The following is a 24,516-nucleotide window of genomic DNA, read 5'->3' on the forward strand; positions in this document are numbered from 1 at the left end:
AACGGCTCAGCAATTTCAATGCTGTTTCCCATCGAACTGTATGAATTTTTAATCCTTTAATTGCATGTTATCCTAAACACCACGTGTGCTTTCGTCTTATTTATCCGCTTGCTTTTGTTGTTACAGGTAAATGCTTTTTTGAACTCGCTTTTATGGGGGAAAAAACGCATTGTTATCTCTCTCTGCAGGAAGACAATGGGGGCTGCCGGCCTCGGCCGGTGAATGGCAGAGGAGGGGTGTCTCAAGTGACTTCTCTATTCCGAAGCTGCCTTCGGATGAGACGGGCTGCGATCCTGGGATCGGCATGGAGGCCGGTGAGAAAAGCAGGGTTTTTTTCTTCCCGGTCTCTGAAATGGCTTTTGTGATAACAGAAAAATTAATTACTAGGGAGATTACTAAAAGAAATATTCTGCCGATATGATAACTGTGTTCATTGGAGACATCTGTTTGGTTTTATTTCCGAAGAAACTCCTGTGTTTTGCTCTTGGAGCTGTGAATGGCTGGTAATACAGCTATTGTTGCAATAAATATGCATTCATTTCCGACCTCAGGAACATTTATGGAGCTTTGTCTACCCTGAGTTGAATTTTTAGGAGACTGAGCACAATGGTTTATGCCAAGATTGAGATAAATTTTTTTCAAAGACTGGGGAGATTGGAGCCAGGGATTAAGTCTAGATCGCAGGCTTCATAATTACAATAGGACTCATTTAACGGAAATAGTCAGCAGAACCATTCCTAAAACATCTGACATTTGCTGGGAGGAAAAATGAGCTGATTTTTCTTGTCATGAAGGATCTATCAGTGGCCCGTGGTGACACACTTCATACTTATTTTTGAACTGTCTTCAGTAACTTTCCTGTTGTGGATATATTTGTTTCTTGCCCATGGACTAAGAGTAAATAGTCTGTGAAATTCCAGCTGAGTCGCAGATTTTGTGTGAGATGCCGTTGCTCTGTCTTTTGCATTTTTACCTGTACTTGTACAAATTTGGTATAAAAAGCTGTTAAATGAGAACCCTGATGGTCTGCACTCACCTTGCACTTTGCCGCAAATTGATGACATAAATTTCAGGCCAATGAATAATGTGGGCAATGGAGTTGAAGGCCAGAAGATATCACAGGAATTATTTAGATGATTTCTTCCATAGCTCAGGTCACACATGGAGTAATGCCTAAGCTGGAGGACATTAGTCTTCCCATTATGCAAGGCATACTGGTTCAAAAGGTCAACTGTTTGGCAAAATTCACATATCACTCTTGTGTCGTGTGCAAGGAGGGAGGATATATTTGGATCTTGCAAGAATATTTCTGTGAGCTGAGTGCATGTGTCATAAATCTGAGCATTTTCCTCCATACCTGAGCCTATTCCTTTCTCTGAGCCAGAAGAACGTGAAACGTCCATGGAAGATTGAGGGCTGAGGGGATGGTGGTTGTTGATTGTCTTGCAAAATGAGAATGCATCCTGCTGCTCTCCCCACAGATTTTTGTTGGAATTGTGGTGGATATTGTGAATATGAGTGTTGCAATACCCTCAAGGTTGTCGCCTTTTTCTTTTCTTTGACCTGACTGGAACTGAAAAGTACCAAAAAGCTCAGAGCTGTGCATTCGGGTCAAATTATGTGGACTCAGCTAATCTACTGAGAATTTGGATAAGGATTGGAGTAGAGTCTCGCATTGATCTGAAAGCAAACATGACTATGAGGGCAGTTATGCTTCTGGCTAAATACTCTAATTGCTGAAATCAGCATCAAACCACCTGTTACTATGTTCTGTCTCAGGATTTGCCGTGACTAAGGTCTGAATTCACTAATATTCACAGTTTTTCATTGCTTTTTTGGCCAAGAACAGGGATTAGTAGCTGAAACTAAAGGCTATGCTTGTTTTTTCTCAGCCTTAGTTGATCATGCATAAAAAGGCACAGCACACAGAACTTGTGCAAGGCTCTGCCCAACCTTGGGAAGATAGTTTTATTTTGAACTGGATCATTTGCCTTCTCTTACTGTGGCATCATTCCATGCAGTATCTGGAGAGGAGTTGAGGCAAGATATGTGCCCTGGGTGTAAAGCTTGTGCAGATTCCCATGAGCTACATTGTATGGACCAGAAGCCCTCCAGAACAGGAGGGGCCTGGATCTAAGGGATCCAGGAAGGCAAGAGAAAAAGAAATGTCTTGTGTGATTTCATAATTTAATGTCTCAAATACAACAGCAAAGGGCAAGCAGAAACATCCAATGGTTATCACCAGTTCTGGACCTACCAGCTACATTTTGCAGCCCTGCCTTTAATTCGGTCCGATACATACAGACCCAGTAATGCAAGGCCAAGCTAAATCAGGTCCTGAGATCTCCTTGCTAATACCACTGGTAGTTTGCAAACCTCTTACGGATTCAAAATGTTAAATACAATAAAGAAAATGTTTCCTTAAGCAAGCTATTCACAAGTCAAGACCAGATGTATGCTTCACACTGGCTAATATCCAGCATGGCATGGCTGAGCAGGTATACGGATATTAATGTCTTTGTATTAGGATGCACAGTAAATATGATTCCAGCAATATCACAGGGACCAATTGGCTATTAAGCTAGAGGCTAAATTTGTTTTTTTTATGTTGCAATAAATCTTACTTTTCTACAAAGCCTAGGCAAATGTTAAATCAAATCCCTTTCTTCTCTCCCCCTTCTTTAGTTATTGATTGGGGGTATTATATATCAACTACCCACAAGGAGAGCATGCCATAACTTTGATTGATTGCCCGTATATTTCTGGCACTAATTCTGTGACAAGTGCATGCTTTGCTGCCCACCCTTGTCTGTGCTTTATGTCAGTGGCCTTCTCCCCTGGCCAATTCATAGATTAAAAGATAGGAACAGCATGAGGTATGAGGTCTTTCTAGGTGACCTTCTGCCCAGGGAGCTGGGCACCCTACTGCATAGGACACGCAAATACTCACTCCTCTCCCAAAATAATGTTCCTCTATGCAAAAGAAATTGCTCATGAAAATAGAAGGAAGGAAAGGAGGTAGAGGGTAGAGCAAGACTGAGAGAGAGAGAAATAGAATCATAGAATCATTTGGGTTGGAAAAGACCTTTAAAATCCTCCAGTCCAACCATTAACCAACATTACCAAGTCCACACTAAACCAGTTAAGGGTAGACTAGACTAAACCATGTCCCAAAGTGCCACCTCTGCCCGTTTTTTGAACGCTTCCAGGGATGGGGACTCCACCACCTCTCTGGGCAGCCTGTTCCAATGCTTGACCACCCTTTCCGTGAAGACATTTTTCCTAATATCCAACCTAAACCTCCCCTGGAGCAGCTTGAGGCCATTTCCTCTCGTCCGATCGCTAACTACATGGGAGAAGAGACCAACACCCACCTCACTACACCCTCCTTTCAGGGATTTGTAGAGAGTGATAAGGTCACCCCTCAGCCTCCTCTTCTCCAGACTAAAGATAAATATAAACTAAATATAAATATAAACTAAATATAAACAAGAAAAGCTGCTGGGTCAGAATAGAAAAGGTGGAAGTCTCCAAACAAGATACAGTGAGTCCATCTCTAGAGTCAAAGAAAGTTCCAGCAAAATGCTTGTTACCATAATGCGCTGCGAATATCAGTGGTTTGGGAGTAGTGTCACATACTAATTTATACGGCCCTTTTCCCGTTGTCCATCCCTACAGCCTACACAAGTAAATGTCCAGGATCTCATTACACTTTGTTTCTGAATCCTTGCTGCCTCATTTCTGCTGCTGGGAGGACCCAAACTTCTCCATGCAAGCGTGTTTCAGGTCTTTGTTGAGGTCAGGGAGGCTGGCGGAGAAAATAATTTCTCTCACGTGGTTATTTTTGCCATGTTAAACAACAGAAGGAAATGCTATTATGAATATAACATAATTCAGAATAATTCCTTAGCAGATTTCGCTTTGGAGGGATAAATTTATCCCCGTCGGATTTCAAGAGCTGTCCGCTGCTGGTTCCTAATGAATCAAACCATCTCTGGGTAACAATAATTTCTATGAATCTGCTTATCTGGGCTAAATGTTTATCCCTTTAGCTGCAAACCTCTTGATCCAAAATCATTGTTATAAAACATAAGCAGGGAGTGTCTGCAACAAGCATGTAATTGAAAGGCACTTACTTGCTCAGTTGTTAAAATGTTCAGCAGAAAACCAGAACAGGAATTGAAGTGCCTGTTACCTACAGATTCTCCTGTTTGATTCATTTCTACAAAATAACACATGGGAGGCTTTAAAATCACTCCTTATAAAAAAAACCCTGAAGGTACTGGATGAAAGCCATTTGGTGAGTGTGGGACACAAGCAATTTGTGCAGTGTGATAATACGCCTGCTGGTGAGATGAACATATACTTTGAATTCAGACCCAAGAATAAATCATCAGAGACAGGAAGAACATGGGAGGAAACAGAGAACCTAAAATAAAAGCTGTAGAAACATTACAGTGAAGCAAAAATACTTGGGCTAGATCTCTGTCTGATCTAAGAGCAATGAAGAAAAATGCTGACTATGGTCTGTAATTAATCTGTTGGGACTGGCTTAAAACACCTCTTGCTTAAATTGCAATGTATGGAATAAAAGGATTGATCAGACTGATGTAATGTGATCAGACTCGCATTATGGTATTTGGCCCGCAAGATCATAGATACCTACTTTCAAGAAAATGCAGTGAAGGAAAATAAAAGGGACATTCAAAGGGGTAGCTGTTAGCTGGCTATATGTGAAAACCATTGTGGCAATACTGGAAGATTGTCATAGATTGTTTTTGCAAAATGTCTACGTTGCCTGTTAATTTAAAGAAGCTGGGAAACAATGCACTGTGCGAGCTCCTAAGAGTCTCCCACAGATCCTCAGCATGATACCTCTTTTTGTAATCCTAGACAAAATCATTGCAAGTTTCATTGAGACCCACCAGAACAGGATGGTGTCTGGAGGAACCGGCTTAGTGCATCAGTAGGGAGAGCTTCAAGGGTTCTCCAAGCGGGATGGGGATTCCAAAGTCACCCATCAGGCCAGGGGCGTAACAGCTAAAGAAAAGCATTTCACTGAACAACGGGGCTCTTGGAGCGCTCAGAAGCACCCTCGGCCAGTGCCGCTGCCCTTGCGAGACGGCAGGAGGGAGCGGTTGGCTGTTCCAAGGCTGCTGGTCACTGAGAACATGGCGGGAGGTGAAGTGGCAGATGGCCCCGTGTCTACCATTATTTCAGGTAGACTGGACCTGTGTCATTTACAGCGCCAAAAACGATCAGTAAAACCTTGGCTTTCATTCATGTGTGTCACTTGGCAATTTGTTTACATTCAATACTGCTTCAGTAGCATTCATATAAACAAATTAAGGGAGGAGAAAGCAACAAATGCAGCTTAAGACTAATTCCCCTCCACCCACTGAATCACTGAGGGCCTTTAAGAGTGTTCAAAGCCAAATTACACTTCAGTGCACAGGATTTAATTTGCATCTGCCAACTTCAGAAGGGGGATTTAGTCGGATAGGGCATTTGCATTCCATAAAAGGAGTTGATCTCTAATTAAACTAATATCATGTTTGAGTTTCCACCGTGATAACTGGGATGACAAAACATGCAGGTCTCGGCAAGAGGAAGGAGCAGGCTCGGTGCACAGGAGGAGAACGGCTCTCCTTTTCAAATGCCAAATGCGAACGAGCATATTTCGATGTGTTAGGTGGCCTGTTGTATAGAGAGCAACACCTACCTTGCACTTACAGACCTGTGCAAGGTCTCTGCACCATTCATGTAGCACTTACACTCAGCAAATGCACCCAGCTCACCCTGTTCCGAGCGCGTTGTGCCAGGCGTTGAGAAACTCGAGCACGGTGTGGGAACACTCAGCTCCCATCGCAGTGCCTCACGGAGCCAAGTGCCTTGCAGGATCAGGACTTTTTCCCGGAAAAATGAAACAACCCCCTCTTCTGTTCTACATGCTCTAGCATACAACTTTCTTTGTATGTGAAGTAAAAACAACTTTCTGTTTCTACTCCTCAACCTTGATTAGGACACAGCTTGGTATACGTCCACAATTTTAGTCACGTCAGTTGAGCAAGAGTGATGTGATGGTTTGCAATTAAGTCAAATAAGTCGGAATGTGCCTGTGTTTCTCTGCATACCAGCATTCCCAGGCCCACCCACGGGATGATGCTGAGTAGTCCTGACAGCCAGATTCCATTGAGCAAGTACAGAAAAAATATAACAAACAGCTAAGCAAAGATCCATTTAAATATTTTCTTTGGTTGTGCTGAATCAATTTTTTTTGTTTTTTTTTCTAATTCCTGCTCAATGCAAAGAGGAAATTCTTTCAGAGTAGCTCAGGCCACAGGAGACAGAAATATTTCTTACCTTCCATCAAACATTCAGGAAGATCAGTAAACTGTGGCAATTATTTTCACAGATCAATAGATTTTAAGGCCAGATAGGAACACAATTACAACCATCAGGTCTGATTTCCTGCCATACAATGTCGCAGAGCAATTCCTTTTCTGAGCCCAACAACACAGGTTTAAACCAGAATGCGTCTTTAGCAAGACATCCCATCTTGACTTAAAGGCACCAGACAACAGAGAACAAACATCATCCCTCGGTGAGCCCTGTAATGATAACTTACCCACCTTGTTAAAACATGGCTATTTATTTCCTCCTTTAATCCTTCTAATATTTGTCTCTGAGCTACTGAAAGCGGTCTGCTGGGTTAGTGAGCTCCTAGCACCACGTACTCGTCTGATAGAGGCCGTTCTCCTTCTACAGCTTATTTCGGACAGCGATCAAATCACGGTTTACTCTTAGTAGCAACATGCAAGTCCTTTCTGAAGCCATGACTTCGTTAAGGAGTACACGTCGTGCACCCACGGAGCGGTGTCTGTTGACGTGATACAGAGGTGCTGGGGCAGCATCTGAAGTCTTTGGTCAGACAGTGAGCGTCCGTCCGTCCAGGTAGCAAGGGAGGGATGAGGCACGCTGTGATTTTTCTGTGCCAGCCCAGAGTGCTAGCTACCCTCCCACGTCCGGTTTTCCCCCAAACCACAGCCAGCAGCAAGATTAGTAGAGGAGCCCCACCAGGCACAGAGGGAAATCCCAGTCTTATTAAAAGCAAGGAGTTTTGGTTTTATCTCTGATGGGACTGACATTTCATTTGGAAACTTTTGAGATGAGAATATTCATAGTCTTGTTATGCATGCTATACACAAAACCTCCAGTTTCTGATGAAAAGCCTGGCTCCAGATCCCTTTTACATAGTTAATTTTAATATCATTTTTTATTTATTTCACAGTGGAGTGCATCTGGCTTACAATACTTACCCAAGTAAATATCCCATTTCACCTCTCTCCCAGGAAACAGATGTACATAGATCAAACCAAGAAAGACGACTGTTTATTTTTTTCCCTTGTGACTCAATCCTGTGCATATGCCACAGTGTGTGGCATTTTCCACTCCTCAAAGAAAGCAAAATCACACATGACATTAAAGCTTAGTTTTCTAGAAGTTAGTGTTTTTAAGATGAAAGCACCCAAGCAAAATATCCTTTGGACAGAAATAAAACAGGTAACTTTTCAAGCTAATGAGATACTTGTGGTCAAGTTCTGGACTCCATCACAGTGATATGCATCTGGGCTAATTCCCTACAGAAGATAAAAGCCCCTGCTAGGTCTGGTGGGTAAAACAAATTCTCTCATGATGTAAGCCAGTTTTTAAAAACTCCCTGAGTAATCAAAGCCCCCAAAACTCTTGAGATTTGTGTTTCCTGAACTTCTTAAAATAGCAGTAGGGAGGTGTGGCCCTGGAGCTTAGAGGTCCCCCCCAGGTGCTCTCACTTTCCCTGGGGCCTCTTGGGAGAGGAGTTCATGCGTCCCAGCTCACAGCCGGCTCATCCACAGCCATCCCCCTGGGGAAGGAGGGTTTCCCCTTCTAATCTGCTCTAAGGGGGAAATAAAGAGCAGGAGAAGCAGAGCCTTTCCAGTTTCCTGCAGACAACGGACAGACCCCAGTCCCCCAGGAGCTAAAGGCAAAGCTCCCCCTGACTCCTGCGCCTTGGGCTTGCAACTCAGCCCCACAGCACAGACAAGTGTGGCCCAGCGCAGAGGCACAAGGCACACAAACGCCTTCCCTTGCTTTTTCTTCCTCAAAACAGTGTATGGGAGCCAGCAAAAGGGGTGGAGAAAACCACATTGTTATGGTGTCGCAGGGCAGCCAGCCTTGTAAATGGCGGTTTCTTGATAAATAAATAAGTAAAAGGGAATTTTAATCGTGGCTCAGTGAGCCTTCAAAACTATCCAAATGTGCAAAGTTCCTCATGAGGAAGGGGGGGAAAAAAAGAAAGAAAAAAAAAAAAAAGGCAACTCATCAACATGCTTTGCATGCTAAGGCTCCTGTTGTTCCAGCAGGCTGCTGTAGGAGATTATAAAGCCAGTTTGATTTCACGGCAGGATGCAGGGGGACATGGAGAGGGAAAAAAACTACCTGTGTAATTCCAATTAACATAAATTAGCAGGGCCTGCACTCCAGAAATAAACAAAGGAGCACAGCATTGGTGGGAACAAAGGGCAGTGCAGGGCAAGACTGCTGCTTGTTCGCTGTTGAAACCGGGAGGGTGCAAATGCCCGTGGTGTCCATGGGGAGGAGAGGGGATACTGAATCCAGCCAGAGAAATATTAGGAAGAATTAGGAAATATTAGGAAAATTATTACTCATTAGGAAAAATATTAGGAAATATTAGGAAAAACGTCTTCACGGAAAGGGTGGTCAAGCATTGGAACAGGCTGCCCAGAGAGGTGGTGGAGTCCCCATCCCTGGAGGAGTTCAAAAGGGTAGATGTGGCACTTTGGGACATGGTTTAGTCTAGTCTACCTTTGATTGGTTTAGTGTGGACTTAGTAATGTTAGGTTAATGGTTGGACTGGATGATCTTAAAGGTCTTTTCCAACCTAAACGATTCTAGGATTCTATTCTATGAAATGCCTCCAAATCTCTTCAGCGGTTCGTACGATGTGTGGGAGCACGTCAAGTGGTGCATCTGAACTCCCTGGGCCAGCCACAGAGCATGAAGAGAGTCAGCAGAGCTTGGATTCATCACCCACGGATCACACCTGGATCACAGGAAAGAGCCCGGTGCCTCTGGGAGGTGACATCTCACCAGTCCCCCGCCAGATGCCTGGCGAATCTCAGCCTTAGGGTCTGATTTCAAGGGCTATTTGGGCACCTGTAGCTCCAGCTGTAGGCAAGAAGATGAACCAGGCACGTTAGACATCCTGGCTATAACAGCAGGCATCTGCTTGCATCTGTAGGTGCCTCAGCACCTTGACAAACCTTGTCATTAGGTGCTCCGAGAGGCTGATTCCTCACTGGAAAGCGAAGACGGTAGCACTGCCCTTCTTCAGGGCTAGGCACGTAAACACACGACAGGTTGCAAGGCGTGTTGGCAGCTCAGTCCTGGGGCTGGATACGTGCGCTGGAGAGAGGGAGTTCCACTGCCGCTACGTGCAGTTACGTGCTGTAATGGGGCGCTTGACCGCCACTACGTGCCGGCGCAGCGGAGGAAGCTGGGCATGAGCTGATGCCGGGGTCGTCACAGGCAGATGCAAATGACTGCCCGGATTTTTGAGAGGGAAGGGGAGCAAGGCAGGAGCTGTGGCAGGAGGCGGCTTCCCGGCCAGGCTCGTTTTAGGCACTGTGCCTTGCCTAGAGCTGGGGCTCCTCTTGGGGTTGAAGTGGCAGAGCTTTGGAGGGTTTGTGAAAAATAGGCATTTCTAGGCTGGCGGTCTAAAGATGAGCAGAAGAGGTTTATATTCAATTCCTAAAAAGCCCTAAAATTTGTGGTCAGATAGCCTCACACCAGCCTTCGCTCCAAAGAAACAATATCCCATATATCTCAGTTTCTGCAGTAGCTTATTCCAGAGCAGTTCTGACCTCAGCCCCAGCTTTACTCCACTAAAATCTGTGGTTTTCAGTAGCTTTATAGACAGAGCCCAAAAAAATCAGGAGTAACTCGTACAGTGTGCTGGTTTTCAGCCCTTGGTTCATATCCTCAGATGGAGACCTCAACAGCACTTTATTGATTTACAACCAGCAGGATCAGGTCTCCTTTTCATGCGTAAAATATAAAAATTACTGCTTTCACTACCGCTTGCGTTATCTCCAATTAGCTGCACTGACATGATTTGTTCTCCCATAGTCTTTGTTGCATAACTAATCACAGCCAATAAATATAAACACAAAAAATAATTAGCTTAAATCACTAGCCGTACATGCCAGGCACATCCATTCAATAACAGAGAAGACACGCAAATTTCCTGAGATTATTACATTTTATTTTTATTTCTGTTTGGTTTGTTGTTTTTTTTTTTTTTGCTTTGGGTAAAGTTAGGGGGTGGAGGTGCATCTGCAAGGGCTGTAGCTATAGTAACGTACACCCAAATAAACGATATTGGCTCTCTAGGTGATTCAGTGTTTAATTCCATGTCAGTTCTATTTATCGCTTCATTCCAGAAGATCCTAACATTTTGACATTCCCAGAGCATATGTCTGAGAATTAATGAAATATTGAAAGAAGTCTCCAATAAGGACTTTCACTTGCAAGGGGAAAGATGAGCAGAGACCCTGATACTGCTTCTTATTCTTAATAGCACTAAAGATGCCACCCCAAGGACCAGATTGCTGGCACTAACCTAATAGTGGTAATTGATGGGGACATAATATTGTTTCTGTGAGATGCTCGAAAACAAAACTGAGATGGGCTGGCTCAAGAGGATTGGGGAGGGAAGTAATGGCAGCTTTTATCAGGTCCCACATGGTGCCAGCTTGATGGCTTGGGAGAGGCAGGGTGGGGAGGACGGGATGGTGCCGGGGAGCACCCAGCGGCTCCCCGAGCCTGGCAGGGGCCCGAGGCTGAAAGCTGGGTGTCAGCAGCAGAAGAGGTGTCCGAGTGCTCAGGCCAGTGCTCGGTGACGATCCACAAACCCTCGCCTTTGCGCTTGCCAGATACGTTAGCAGGATCAGCACACGAGTTCTGCGCTGTCACAGCTTGGCTGAATCTGGAGGCATGGGCTTTTTGGTTTTTAACTCCACAGTGCTCCTTCTGGGCGATTCCTGTCATCACCAACTGATGGAAAAATATATTTATTACCTAAAAGTTTCGTGGCTGCTGTGCTCACCTACTAGAGCACAAGGCTATCCAGCCACAAAACCTAGGTGAAGCACTGCCAGCACTTACAGTGCAGGCAGCCTTCGCTGTTATTTAAAAAGAAACTGGACCTTTCCAGCCTTTGTAGAGAAAAGCCTGAAAATGCGGGCAGCTGGACAGTAGGCTGAGTATCTGCAGCAGCAGATAAAGAGAGCCCTCTGTTTATGGTCTCTCCTGGTATTTCAGCAGCTCTGATGGCTTGGAAGGTAGACACAAACTTTTTGAATGTGTGGGATTAGTGATGCTGCCCGTGAGATGTTGCATCTACGAGAGCTATCCTTTTACATTTAATTTTTAAATTTGCTGGGTTTGTGGTTATTGCGTCTTACATCACCGTCTTTATTTCATTTGCTTTATTTCCCCGGGGCTGAGCTTTGCTAGCAAAATGTCCACCTGCAGGAAAAACACAGCAGGAGCCAGGTGCAGGGAGTAACTCTACTGAGGATCTCTCTGCGAGCCAGGTGAAGATTATTGGATCATTGGATAATCCCCCCAAGTTTCTAAAACTGTACTTAATTCATACCAGCATCCATAAATCTGGATGCTCCTCTGAACCGTCCAGACTCCCTGTCTCTGAAAAATAGGACTAGAAATCTCAGAGGAAAGAGCCTTTCTCATGAGAACCTCTGCCCTTTGTGTGCTCCGGGTGATCAAAACTGAGAGGTGAAAGGAAGTGTAATGAGCCTGGGCCCTGAGCTCGTCAACAGGGATTGATCCGAGGCTCTTTCAGATTGAATCCAGCTGCTGATGAGTTCAGGGCTAAATTAGCAGTGGTTTAGATGGAAGGGGTAGTACGAGGATGCTAAGACTGACAGGGCTGCTATGTGCTCTATTCTACAAGATATTCCCAATTAGACTTCAGAGGACTTGCAGCAATATCCAGCAGTTAATGGGAGTTTTTTCAGTGGATTTCAGGTACGTGCTTTGTGCTGCTCTGGTTGTGGGAAAGGGTTTTTCATCTCGGAGCAGCAGATGAGATCTCCCCAGACCTGCAAGGTGTTGCTGTATTCGGGCAAATTCATTCTAGATGGAAAGCTGTGGGTTTGCAGGAAGTTCTGGGCACGTACTTTTGGCCCTGATTATTTATGTCATGCTTAAAACTTGGAGTTTTCTCACACAGAATTGAAACATTGTGCAAATACTCCAATTTGCACATCATTTTCTATGGGAAGTCGAATTGTTTCATTTCAGTGGTCTCGTTTCATTTCAGTGGTGTCCTAAATCTGTTGTTTCAAGACAGTAAATCTACATTTTTTTCCTATGTTATTGTTATGCTTCATTTCTTTTGATCAATTTTATTATATCATAATTCACACTGTCTCATGCTTCAGATTTCATATCACAATGTTTAGGATCATCTAAACAACATTTTTACTTCATCAGAATGATAAGTTTTGAAATTACTGAACTCAGATGATGTAGCTGTGTTGAAACAAGCCACCATGCAATGTCGAATATAGAAAATGTTCAGAATTCCTGCTTCACTGTTTTTTCATTATTATTATTATTCAGGCTTTTTCCCTGAACCAGAAGTTCCAATGGGAAGTGGCAACATTTCCCAAACAATGGAAACCCCATTTTCAAACCAGTTGCAGTCTTATCCCACAGTTTGTCTGGGATTTTGCAGGAAAGAAGCTTCCTTTCAGTATCAGTAAGGTTTGTGAACGTATCCTTGGGATCTCACGTGTATGATCATGCTATTTCCAAGGTGAAGCACTTCACAGGTTTTGACAGCGCTCTTTTTATTTTTCTTTTTGCTGTAGCAACTTCATTTTCCATAATTTTACCATCTGGCACTAAGAAGCAGGGTAAACCATCCTTAGACACACAGAGAGCTCAGGGGGGCTGTTGATCGCAGGCCGGGGTTTCAAAGGATCCGCTTATGGATCCTTCCACAATCAAATCCTTTGGGCAGCGTCCAGCGCAGACAAGGAGCCCTGCTCTCTCGTGGGCTGGACCCTGTCCTTTCATTAGCACTGGGGCAATGCTTGCATGCGTAACCAAAATCATGCTCTCGGATTCCTAGTCCTTCAGATTACAGGCAGACTTAAAAATGTGAAGTCGTCAGAGTTTTTTATATTAGCAAGTAGCATGCAAATACATGCAAATAGATGTAAATAGACAGACACTTTCTGTAGCCCAGGTTATTAAAGGAGCTGCTGCTCGTAAGAGGATTTTCATAATAAGGCTAAGGATCCCACAACATCTATTAAAACATAGTTACTGTAAATTACACTAAATAGGGGGTTGTTATCCTTGACAGAGCTTTGCAAAGGGAAGGAGCAGGGAATGAAGCTGTTTCTCCCACATCATCTCCTGTCTCTTTTCCATTTCTTGCAGTAGCTGATAGGGCAACTCAGTGCAGAGGAGAAAACAGTTCCTGTGGCTGCGGTATCCCCTGGGACAGGTCCAGCCTGAGGGGAGGAAACGAAAAAAGTCACCGGTTTTCTCAGAAACACTCAGAGGAGCTCATGCCCTGCTGGGAGATCTGGTGGCCTCTTGGGCAGGAGCCCCAGGAGAGTGGGCAGAGAGGGTGGCCTCAGCTGTGCCCAAGCAGCCATGACCCTTGCAGCATTATTGCAGTCTCGCCTGCTCTTTCTGCAGCCTGTTCCCTCCTTCCTTTGGCCCTAGACAGGAACATCCACCACCAGCCCCAACACATGCTCCATCACCTTCGCTCTTCTTCCCATCTCCCTGTGCCTTCCCATGGTCTTCCAGGTGTGTGTTTGGAGGACTCACCTCACACTTACAGGCTGGTCATACTGGACAAGGAAGAAAATCCCTTGGCAGACCTTAAAATAGTCCGGAAAGCCTTCCCTTGCCTGGACTGTGACCGCTTGCTGCTCTGCACTGGGACTGAAGACACACATTAGTTCCAGCCCAGGTCCTCCCAGCATCCACTGGAGTGAGCAAGTGGGGAACCAGGGCTATGTCTTCCACTTCTTGTGTGATAATCCACCCAGAAAAGGATTACATTGCCCTGGCAGGGCTCCAGGCTGGCTTCCCCCACTGCTCCTCCTGGGAGCACTGGATCCCTTTCTACTCCAAGCTGCACGCCTGTGAACAGCCGGGTGCGTGCCCCTCGGCTCGCTAGCACGCACCCACTTACAATCCTTCAGCCTGGGGGCTGAGCACGCTGCAGCTTGTGCCCACTGTTCCGCAGAGCAAAGCCTGCAAGACAACAACTTTAAAACAAAGCAGGAATTATTCATCCCTGCAATGTGCGGAGGAAGCAGAGAGACCCCACGTGTGTTTTGCCTTTGCCAAGTTTAACCCCTCCATCCTGAGCTCAGACAGGTCCAGTTTGTTCCACCTCCCTGAGCCACGAGGAACAGCTTGTGTTCCACGCAACATTTGCTTTTTCTCCCTTGAATAACGTCTTCCTGGTCTGTCAGATCTCTCTCTAACGTACCGTGGGCAGTTTCTGTCTCCAGCCAGCCTCCTACCCCCTGTTGCCTTTTTTACTGGGGGCTACACACTGCATGGGGGAGAAATACCCTTTGATGTGAGGAAGGGGTAGGACACCGTAGTCCAGGTGGAGCTGGCCCTAAATCCTCCCCTCCTCGACATTCCAGCCGTTGTTCTTGGTGCTCCTTTGAAGCTGTGTACCAGAGGCTGTTTTATCTGCATCAGCTTTATCTTTCTTGCTAATTCTCCAAGAAATGTTTTGCAGCTTCCTTGTATTTAACTCTGACCAGTCTGGCAGGAACTGTTACAAAACCCAAGTAGGAAACCAGGTCCTTGAGGATAAAAATGAAAGCGTGTCCCCAGATTGCCCTGGCTGCAAATAGCTGGGAGCTCCCTGGGGCATGCAGAGCACTCCAGGCATCTTTCAGAGACAGCAAAATTAGGGACTTCACCACCCCAGGCTAGTTCAGTGCTCAAGGGGAAGAAATAGATGTCTCCAGAGGGCTCTTCAGAGCACTCACTCTGACATCCTCCTCTGAGCTACCCTCAGGAGAAGGGACTGAGCTGGCGTGGTAGGTGCCTACAGGTGGCTGAAGGCCTGTGCAGGTGCTGTCCTGCCCAGCAAGCGGCAACGAGAAGCTGCTATGAAGTGTCTTGTGCATCAGGTCATAGCTTTTGCATCAAACCAAGAGCTCCAAAACCCTCCATCTTCCCATAGTGATGTGGGGGTCCACACGTGCTACATCCTAGCTGTCCCCTGGGGTGGCAGAGGTCTTGGGCTCAAACTTTTGAGAGGGAGGAAGAGAGGCATTCTGAACTGGCATCCCTATTAAACTACCTGTTTCCTAATTGAAGAGCCCAAATCTTGGGATTCAGGTGAGGATAAAGATGTGAGGTGACAGAAGAGATGAGTCCGTGAGGAGGAGGAGGAGACAGCAGGGCTTGAAGTGACATTTAGTTCATTAGCTTTTATTACCAGGAGGCTTTGTAATGAGGAACGTGAAGTAGAGCACACCTGATCAGCTCATTCCCTTCCAGACAGGAGCCGCAGCGTGCCCCATGTGTGCCCCTCTGGCCAAGCCCTGGACACAGCCCTCACCCAGACCCGGAGGGGGCTGGTGGGGGTCCAACGCTTGCACCCCAGTTCTTATTGCCCAATTTGGGTGGCAGATGGGATCTCGTCTGGCCTTCATCTGTGCTCTGCCTTCCTCACACCTTTACAAGACACATTGGATCCTGACGGGATGAAGACGTTAGCCTGGGTCTCCCTGCTGCTCTCCACGGGAGGCACAGCAGAACCGTATGTTAAGATACCGAATTAGTGCTGCGTGAGTGTCGGGGAGCTCGCACGTCTCTTACCGGGCAAGGTATCCGACAGCATGGCAAGATGTTACAGCGATACCAAACTGTCAGAGGAACTTACTGCAAAATTGTGCACGCACAGCCAGAGCGGCGGGAGCCACATGAACCCATTTAGTTTGTGGTGGTGCTGGGGCTCAGAGTGAAGGAGCATCTTGCTGTTCCCAGGCATTTCCAGCACTTGGATGCTGAAAACCAGAGCAGCACGTCGTTAACATGAACTGCTAACGGGCCATTGCCCGGGGGGACGCAGGACTCGGACTGCAGGCTCTGCCCTAAGCTCCCTGCATGGCCATGGAGCAAAACTACACAGCACCTGCTTTTCTGTGGCAGGTGTTTTCTCCTCCAAAACTGTCCAATCAGTTACGCAAATATGGACTAATCCCTTTAATGCCCTACCAGGGCACCGTAAGGTGATTTTAAGAGAGAGTGTGATCCATTTGCCTTGGAGTCAGGAGTCCTGCCTGTGCCGCAGAGCTGCGGTGGCCCTGGGCTTGCTTGGCAGGTCCTGTCCACTCCGAGCATCAGCAGGCTGCTGGTACGGCCGCATGGCTTATGGTTTATTCATGGCCACGAGCTCCACTGGCAAGAAGGCCTCTTCTGTCTCTCAGTGCAATAGCGCAATGGAATAGAGAGTGACGGGAAGGTTTCCAGGACCCCACACGCTCAAGGAGCAAAGTCAGAAGAATTTGCATGCTGGCTTTGTGCTTGCGAGGGAAGTCATCTCCTCTAGAGCAACTTGACAGGCCATGTTCCAGCATGCCTGCCAATAAGGTGACCTCCCACCTTGGCTTGCTCCTGAGGCACAATAGGAAGAGCCACTTGCCTCGCACCTTTCCCCTGTAGTTTAAAAAACAGTTGTTGGTGAAAGGGAGCTTTAACAGACTGTTGAAAGAGATCTGTAAATTGAAGTAGCACCTGCTTAGGAAATTGTTGGATCGCAGTCAGGCCCAGAAGCAGCCGTACAGCCAGGAGGCTGGGTTTACTGGATGAACCAGAACCTGTGATTACAGGGCAGCTGCCAAGGAGATTTACTTATCTGAACCCCTTCTGCACAGGGGCAAGAAATAGCAGAGTTTCTCTCCCTCCCCTCAAAATACAATTTTTTTTAATAGAGAAAATCGAGCATTGAAAAATGATCTGTCAAAACGTGGAAATATTTCTATATAGAAATGCCACTTCGGTGTCCTGGAACACTGTCAGTATCTCAGCCACCCGCCTAGACTACAGAGACTACCCACCATAGTCCATCCTGCGCATCCTGGCATGTTCCTGAAGACTCAGAGTGGAGTTCGTGTCATTTAGCTTTAGCTATCTAAAGGTTAGGTGTTATGGGTGGTCATTTCGGACTCCCCCCAGAGCTGAAGGAAACAAGCAGCCAGCTCCGCAGGTTCATTCATCCTATGTATGCTGGACATCTATCAGAGGATAGAAGAAATCGCCCATTGGAAATGCTTTCGTCTGATGGCCAACATTTAGCTAGTTGACCCTGGTAAGGTAAATCCAGGTAGATTCAACCTGGGCAGATAAATCTGGCTGGGGAATTATACCCGTGGAGTGGAAGAAAGGAATGGGATGCCCACATTCCCATTCCCATAAGGTGCTGCTGTGGCAGTCAGAAGCAAACACGTATGTTTTAATGCCTCCGTCTAGGTCAGCGCTACAGATGGATCCCATGCCCTCCCATAAAAGTCCCTTCAGCCTACTCACAGACTACCTAGTCAACAGGAAAATGTAGTAGTAAATTTAAAAGTGTGTCAATTCATGTATTTGTTGTATACAAGCAGTAGGTGAATGCGATATAGCTGATATTAGAAGTGGCTAAATTCTGTTTAGAAATGTTTGCCCTTGAGTCTTCTGCTAGTAACAGAGTCATAAACCTCCATACCTTTGTAAACGCTATAGGATTCAAAGACACACACTGGCTTAACATGATTACCCTGACTTCCATTCCTCTTCTTTAATCACTAGACCTCACTCCCAGGGGCTATTTGTAATTCTCAGTTGGAGTTTATGCACTTTCTTTGAACAAAGAAATTTGATTTTTTTTTTTTTTTCTTTTAGTTTCCTCTTAAATCCTGACAGGCTTAAAAAAAAAAAAAGCCAAACCAAACTAAAACCCCCCTTATGCTTTCATGAGAAGCTGAAATTTCTCATGGAAAAACAGATACTTTTGGCAAGCTGAACAGACTAATTATACGAAAGCTGAAAGGAAAATAAATCTTTGACCTGTTTTTGTAATTATTGTTAATTCGTCGTTGTTGTTGTTATCATCATTGTCCGAGACAGCGCTCCATTATAGCAGGCACTGCACAAATACAGAACATCAGCAAAAGTAAAATAATTTATTGCAGTGTACTCTATTCAGCAGCAAAATTAGAAAAACATTTCTTTGTTTATTCAAGCACTTGAGCGCATACCAAAATTTCTATTTCCAGTGAAAAATGTTCAAAACTAAAAAAAAAAAAAAAAATTTGGAGAAGACATCAGGAAAAAAAAAAGCCTTTCCTGTTTCTCCAAACCTGCCAATTAAGCGTGCTCTTTTGAAGTTAACTATTTCTGAAAGCATGTACTGAAAAATTCCTAACTCAGAATTAAAACTGTGACACAAACCCAAATCACGAGGCTGGTTTTGCCAACCTGCTCACCTCCCTTCCCAAAGTACCGGTTCAGCTCTGGCAGAGTTTCAGGTGCAGCTGTGTGACATTTCCAAAAAGTTAAAATGTTGTTTTCAAAACAAGGCACATTTTTCAAACTGCATTCCTTGTTTATTCCAGCAGGTCAAGATTTGGATTTAATTCATGTTTGATTACACTGCTGATTTAAGGTGTTGGGAGGAAATTTCAGCTTTATTCCACCCAGAAGCATCAAGTGAACCATCTGGCCTACCTAAAGTACCTGTCCTAAGAGGAGATGAATTGCTCTCAGAGCTGCCTGATTCTCTCCACTGCCTATACGAGTAACGTAGCTCAACTTGGGTTTAGATAACCAAATTAGGACTAATAAATCTCATCTTTAGTGATGCTAACTCAACCTGTCTGGCTGACGACACTTCTGCTCTACTCAACCTTGCTACCAGGTTGGTGGGTGCCCTTGGGCACATTCATCGCCTCTTCCCATCTCTTTTCCCTTCTGCTGCTCATCTCTCCTGCTCCAGCTTCCCTGGGGCTCCGTGGCTGGGGGCATGTGTTGGGTCCGTTCATACTGCAGCCATAGTCACAGCAAAAAGCTGAAATCCCCCCCCCAACTTGCTAGCTGAGATGTTTTCGTCCTCCCCCCCTCACTGGTGGCTGTTGCCTAGGATGGCAAGGATATGGGCCACAGTAGGACAGTGCTGGATAATCCACGCACAAATTCAGCTTTACCTCCAAGATATCCATATGAGTCCTAAGGGCACCCTAAAGTGTTGCTGTTGGTACCTACAGTGAAATACTTAGGCTGGCTTCTTTTCATAAAGGACGTGATATAGTATACAGGCTGTTGCAGAGAAGAGATTCACATATATGCCGTATTACTCACAAGGTTGTTTGCAAGTTGTAGGGGAGGCCGGTGTCATTTTACCAGTAAAATGGGGCCCTCCAGAGTGGAGGACCACAGCCATTGAGCGAACTCTAGGTAGGGTACAGCATTGCTGCGGCAGTTTCAAACCTGGTCCTGGAGTCTTGCCGGAGCGTGGAGGTTCTCTGCTCCAACAGGGGAAAATATTTTTAATTGCCATGTCGGATGAGGCTGCTTGGCCTTTGATGGTTTCTCTGAAAGATGGATTTCAGTGGCTCCAGCAACGAAACACATATCTAAATACAAATGATACATTTCAGTTTGTAATCGTGCATTAATTAAGGTAGCCAAGTAATGCCCACATTCTGTCAGCGACTAGAAAATATAACAAGCCTCTCAGGTAATGAGTTTCACTCGCATGTACAGCAGTTCTCTGAAATAATGAGCTTTGGAAACAATCTGTAGGTGCTGACTAGATATTGATGTTATGAACTCAATGACCCTGTTCCAGGCAGGTCGTGTTTTTCACACAGCATCTTCCTTCAGGTGCAAGCTTCCTCTCATCAGGGTAGTAATTCAAACACTGCAGTACACCGACACGAACGGAGACATCCTGCTTTGCTGTCGTGCCATACAGCCAGGACCAGAACCTTCTCCCCGAGCCTTCGGCGTGGTGGGTGTTTTGCAGGATAAATTACAACCTGGTTCTTAACCCCTCCCTCCCTCCCTCCCTGTGAGTTGTCACTGCTCAGATTAAACTCAATCATTGAGCAAAGCCAGAATTTAGAGAGGCCCCTGCTGTGTTGCAAGGTGGGATCATACTTCTGCACTTCTTTCGGTCACTTGGAAAATGATGCTTCAGATAAAAGTGAATCCAGATCTCTGTGGCTTCTCTTCCCTCAAACTCAGCCAGCTTATGCGTGCCTGTTACGGAGGGACTTGTGCTTTGTATGTTTGTCCCTCGGCATCCTCAGCTCTTAAGGCTACATCACACTGAAGGCTCTTTCCTGCCCATTTTGCTTAACTGCATGCAGTCCAGGGGAAAGGCTGGAAAAGTCTCTTTTGCCCGTTTCCCACCACATTTCAACAAAAGCGACTCTTAAGAGCCACCGTAAGAAACCTTTAGGAGGTAAAAATGTCCACTGAAATCACCAAGAGCGATTTGATATGTTCCCCCAGGAGGAAATTCAAATCAAGATGCTTTAGAGTCAGACACATCACCTGCCTCACAGCTAGAATAAAGTCAGCTGAAGAGTTTAGCAACCTGTGGTATCTGTGCCTGATTTGCATTGATTTACTGCACATAGCTACTGGCAGGAGCACAGTTTGCTGCCATCTTTCCTGGAGTGAACTGATGCAGCTGTACATGTGCAAGGGAAAAAGAGCATTTAAGCTTTGGTTAGCTTGACCTTGGGAGGATGGATGACTCTTTGATCATCTGTGAGCTGGGTTTTGCCCAGAGTTGTCCTCGCTTCTTCCATCAGACAGAGGAAGCATTTGTAATGCACTCGGTGTAGATCAATGAGCGGACAGCAAAGGAAAATGTCGGAAAGGGAGAGCGAGGTCTCCCCAGGATGGCACGGAGCCTTGGCAAGCAAGAGGGGGAAATGGAAAACGTCACTCATGGCAGCCAGCAGCAGGGCTCAAACCCAGAAATTCCTGTAATGGGATTACATGAGGCGGGAGCAGGTGGACCCTCCTGGAAGACAAAACCATGCAACTAACGCTGAGCCTGTGCATGCTCCCACGGAGAGGAGATGCAAGCAGAACAGAGAGCAAGGGCTCTAATCTAATATATGGAGGCAGCTGGAACAAATTCAGGGCTCCTGACCCAGCGCCCAGCAGTGAGCAAGCAGTATTTTTAGAGGGGCCTCTCTAACTTGTTCTCACTATGTGTGTGTACCAGAGATAAGAGGGAGTGAGACTGGGATCCATTTATTTAACTATGTAAACAACTCAGCTGACAGCTGAAATTACAAGCTGCTGGTGAAAGCCTTGCGTGTTGATCCACCATATACCCATCGCTATCTGCTCTCCTACTGTGCACGTAACAAACTTTAAATAAAGCAAGAGCTAGAGCCCAACCATCCTTAGTTACAAAGGCCTACCTTCACTACAGAGACAGAACTTGATTACAAATACTCTCAAAAGATAACATGCTTTAATTATTTTTTTTTTCCTTTCTCGCACCACTCTAATCCACAGAGGCACCCTCAGCTTGGATAAGCTGCCTGTTGCTGTCTCTCTGTAGCAGTCTCTCTCTCTTCTCCTCTCTTAGTAGGCAAAATAAACCTTTTCCAGCAACATTGCAGAGGATTATGTTACTACAAAGACTTAGGGACTGTATTCCCAGCTGGTGTAAGCAGAAATAACCCTGCTGACATCGGTGAGGTAGAGCCAGTGTTGACCAGTTTAAGACCCAGTTTGCAGGGGTTTCACCTGTGCAAAGCCAGTCTAACAGGACATCACCACCACCCCTCACTGTATCCAAGAACTGGTGCAACCCTGTCCACCTCACTTGGCACCAGGGTCAAAAATTATTGCAGGGAAATATCTGGGGTTTTATCTAATGGGAGAGAGATGGACAAAATTACAGCTGAAAATGCAACATTTCTTTTGATTTCATAGAATCATGGAATGCTTTGGGTTGGGAGGGACCTTTAGAGCCCACCTAGCCCAGCCCCACTGCAGTGAGCAGGGACAGGTTTAACCAGATCAGGTTGCTAAAGATGCTAAAGATTTCCATCACTTTCCAGTTGTTTTACTTAATTTTTGTCAGTTTCTGATGGTCTTTCCCAACCTTGGTATTCTGTGAAAAGCTGCTTCAGACTTAGTCCACATGTTATCCCAGAGTAGTAACTGGTGTGTGTATATATATATACACACACCACTTGCAAAAAAGGATTGCTTAACCTCCCCGTAAAGCCCATCGATGACAGAAATTTCACTTTCCCCAGAGTGCCTGTTCTGGTGCCTCACTGCCCCTGCTGTTAACAAGTTGTTCTATCATGAATTTCAATCCACTTTTGTTTGTTTTGTCAAAGATGGACAAAGAGATTAGATTGTTTCCTTCTTCTACAGAAGCCTATTTGGATGAAACAAATCATAGTCAACTAATTCTGAATTCACACTTTTTACAGGGGAGGGGTACGCCCTTCCACGTTTGGATTCTTTAGAAAAAAAAAAAAGAGATTATGTTTTTCACCAAAACAATGAACATTTTTGTCATAGTTAGTGAGCATTTCCAAAAGGAAAATAAGGCATTTTCTGACAATGTCTCTGTCTTCATTCATCAGAGTTGCCAATCCAAAAGCTCTCTAACAGCAAAACGCTTACGGGAGAACAAAAGGCGAGCCCTGTTTTACACAACACCGAACACAGATTCCGATTCTCAAGCAATGGGACTTTTGTTTGAATAAAGGTGGAAAATGAATGCAAGGCTTGTGGCACTGCCTGTGGTCTGGGCTAGGAGACAGCCATCACAGAAGGCCATTCTCCTCATCCTGTGAACGCAGCTAAATAGGTCATGTCTCCAACAGCCAGAAGTTCATCATTGAACAATGAAAGTAGCAAGTTAAAAGAGGGAATTTAATGAGGAAAGAAGGTTAGAAAGAATTTGGATGAGCAAAGAGAGACAGGAGCAGCTGGTGTGTTACAGCTGTTTGAGGAAGAAGTGTTTTCTATCTCAAAAAACCTCAAAATACATTGATATCTTTTGGACTGCAAATCTTTTTTTTTTTTTTTTTTTTCCCCAAAACTCCAAATAAGCAAAAAAAACCCCCACCCAACCAAAAAAACCCTGCCTTCTTTTCCCACTGGACTGAAGCCAAGCAAGAGGGAGGAAGAAAATGAGAAGGATATGCAAAGAATCAAAATGTTCAGTGATCAAAATTGGAGATATTTTAACCCAAACAACAGCTTTCTGCTAAAATTCTCACTTTGGTTAAAAAGCTGTTCTGTGCTTAAATATACACAGAGTAGGAGAGAGGAGGATTTTAACTAAAATTATTTTAACCAGTTTAGTATGTTTCCTCCTGCTGGTGTCTTCCATACTTCAGGAATTTGGAGAAAGGTTAAAAAAAGTGCAAGTCCAAAGAAATGTGAAGATCAGATGAACTGGTTGTATTTGTCGTTATTTGCCTTTATTGTGAAACATCAAGAAACAATCCTGACTGAAAACCACCTGCAACATATCATGATGCAAAGAACTGACAGTATAGGAAGTCCTATGTATCCCTCTGTAATCCAGTGAAAATCATTAGCGAGCACTTTCACTTGCCCTGCCACAGCTTTAAGTCTCCTAATCATATCAACTCCTGAGCTTTGCTAACCATTTTGGAATCATGATTTATCTCGGGATTAAACTACAGTGGTCCTTTTTCTACTCTAATTTTTAAAAAGCACCTCCTATGAACTAGTAACAAGAAGCCATTCTTACAGTTCGATTTCCCAGCCATTATTATATTAAGAAATATCATCTCAGTTCAAATGACTTCAATTTTCTAATCCTGAATAACCTAAAGGATGAGGAGTGACCTTGCTTTGTATCAAATCAAATGTGATGCAGTGGCAGGGTTTAAATCCCAAGACAGTTCATCAGCAAACTCCAACATCACCACATTTATTAGTGAAATGAATGTCTAAAATTGTCCAAAATTTGGTAGTGGGGCAATGAAGTGAATATTACACTTTTATCAGCAGAGGCCCGGCAGTGGTGCAGCCGTGCCTAAGTTAGACACATCAAGATGTGCCCTGTGGAGCCCATGTGGTGCTCCAGGACATGGGGCAGGGATCCTTCGGCTGCTGTCAGACCCTGCTCTGGCACCAGAAGAATTGTCAAAAGATTGTTGTTGCACCAAGGTGTCCCAGCTGACCTGCCAGCGCGGGCTAACGTGACCCACCACCACCCTGAGCTGGCTCTGTCGCTCTTGGCAAGAGCTTGTCTTGTCATTGCAGTGCCCATGTGAACAAGGATGAGGATACGGTCTCTTACGAGACCCTTACTCACTCCTTGAACCTGCTCAGGCCTATAGTTACCCTTTGTGAGATGCATCA

This window comes from Pelecanus crispus, chromosome 16 (genome assembly GCF_030463565.1).
Source record: "Pelecanus crispus isolate bPelCri1 chromosome 16, bPelCri1.pri, whole genome shotgun sequence".
Taxonomy (NCBI): Eukaryota; Metazoa; Chordata; class Aves; order Pelecaniformes; family Pelecanidae; genus Pelecanus; species Pelecanus crispus.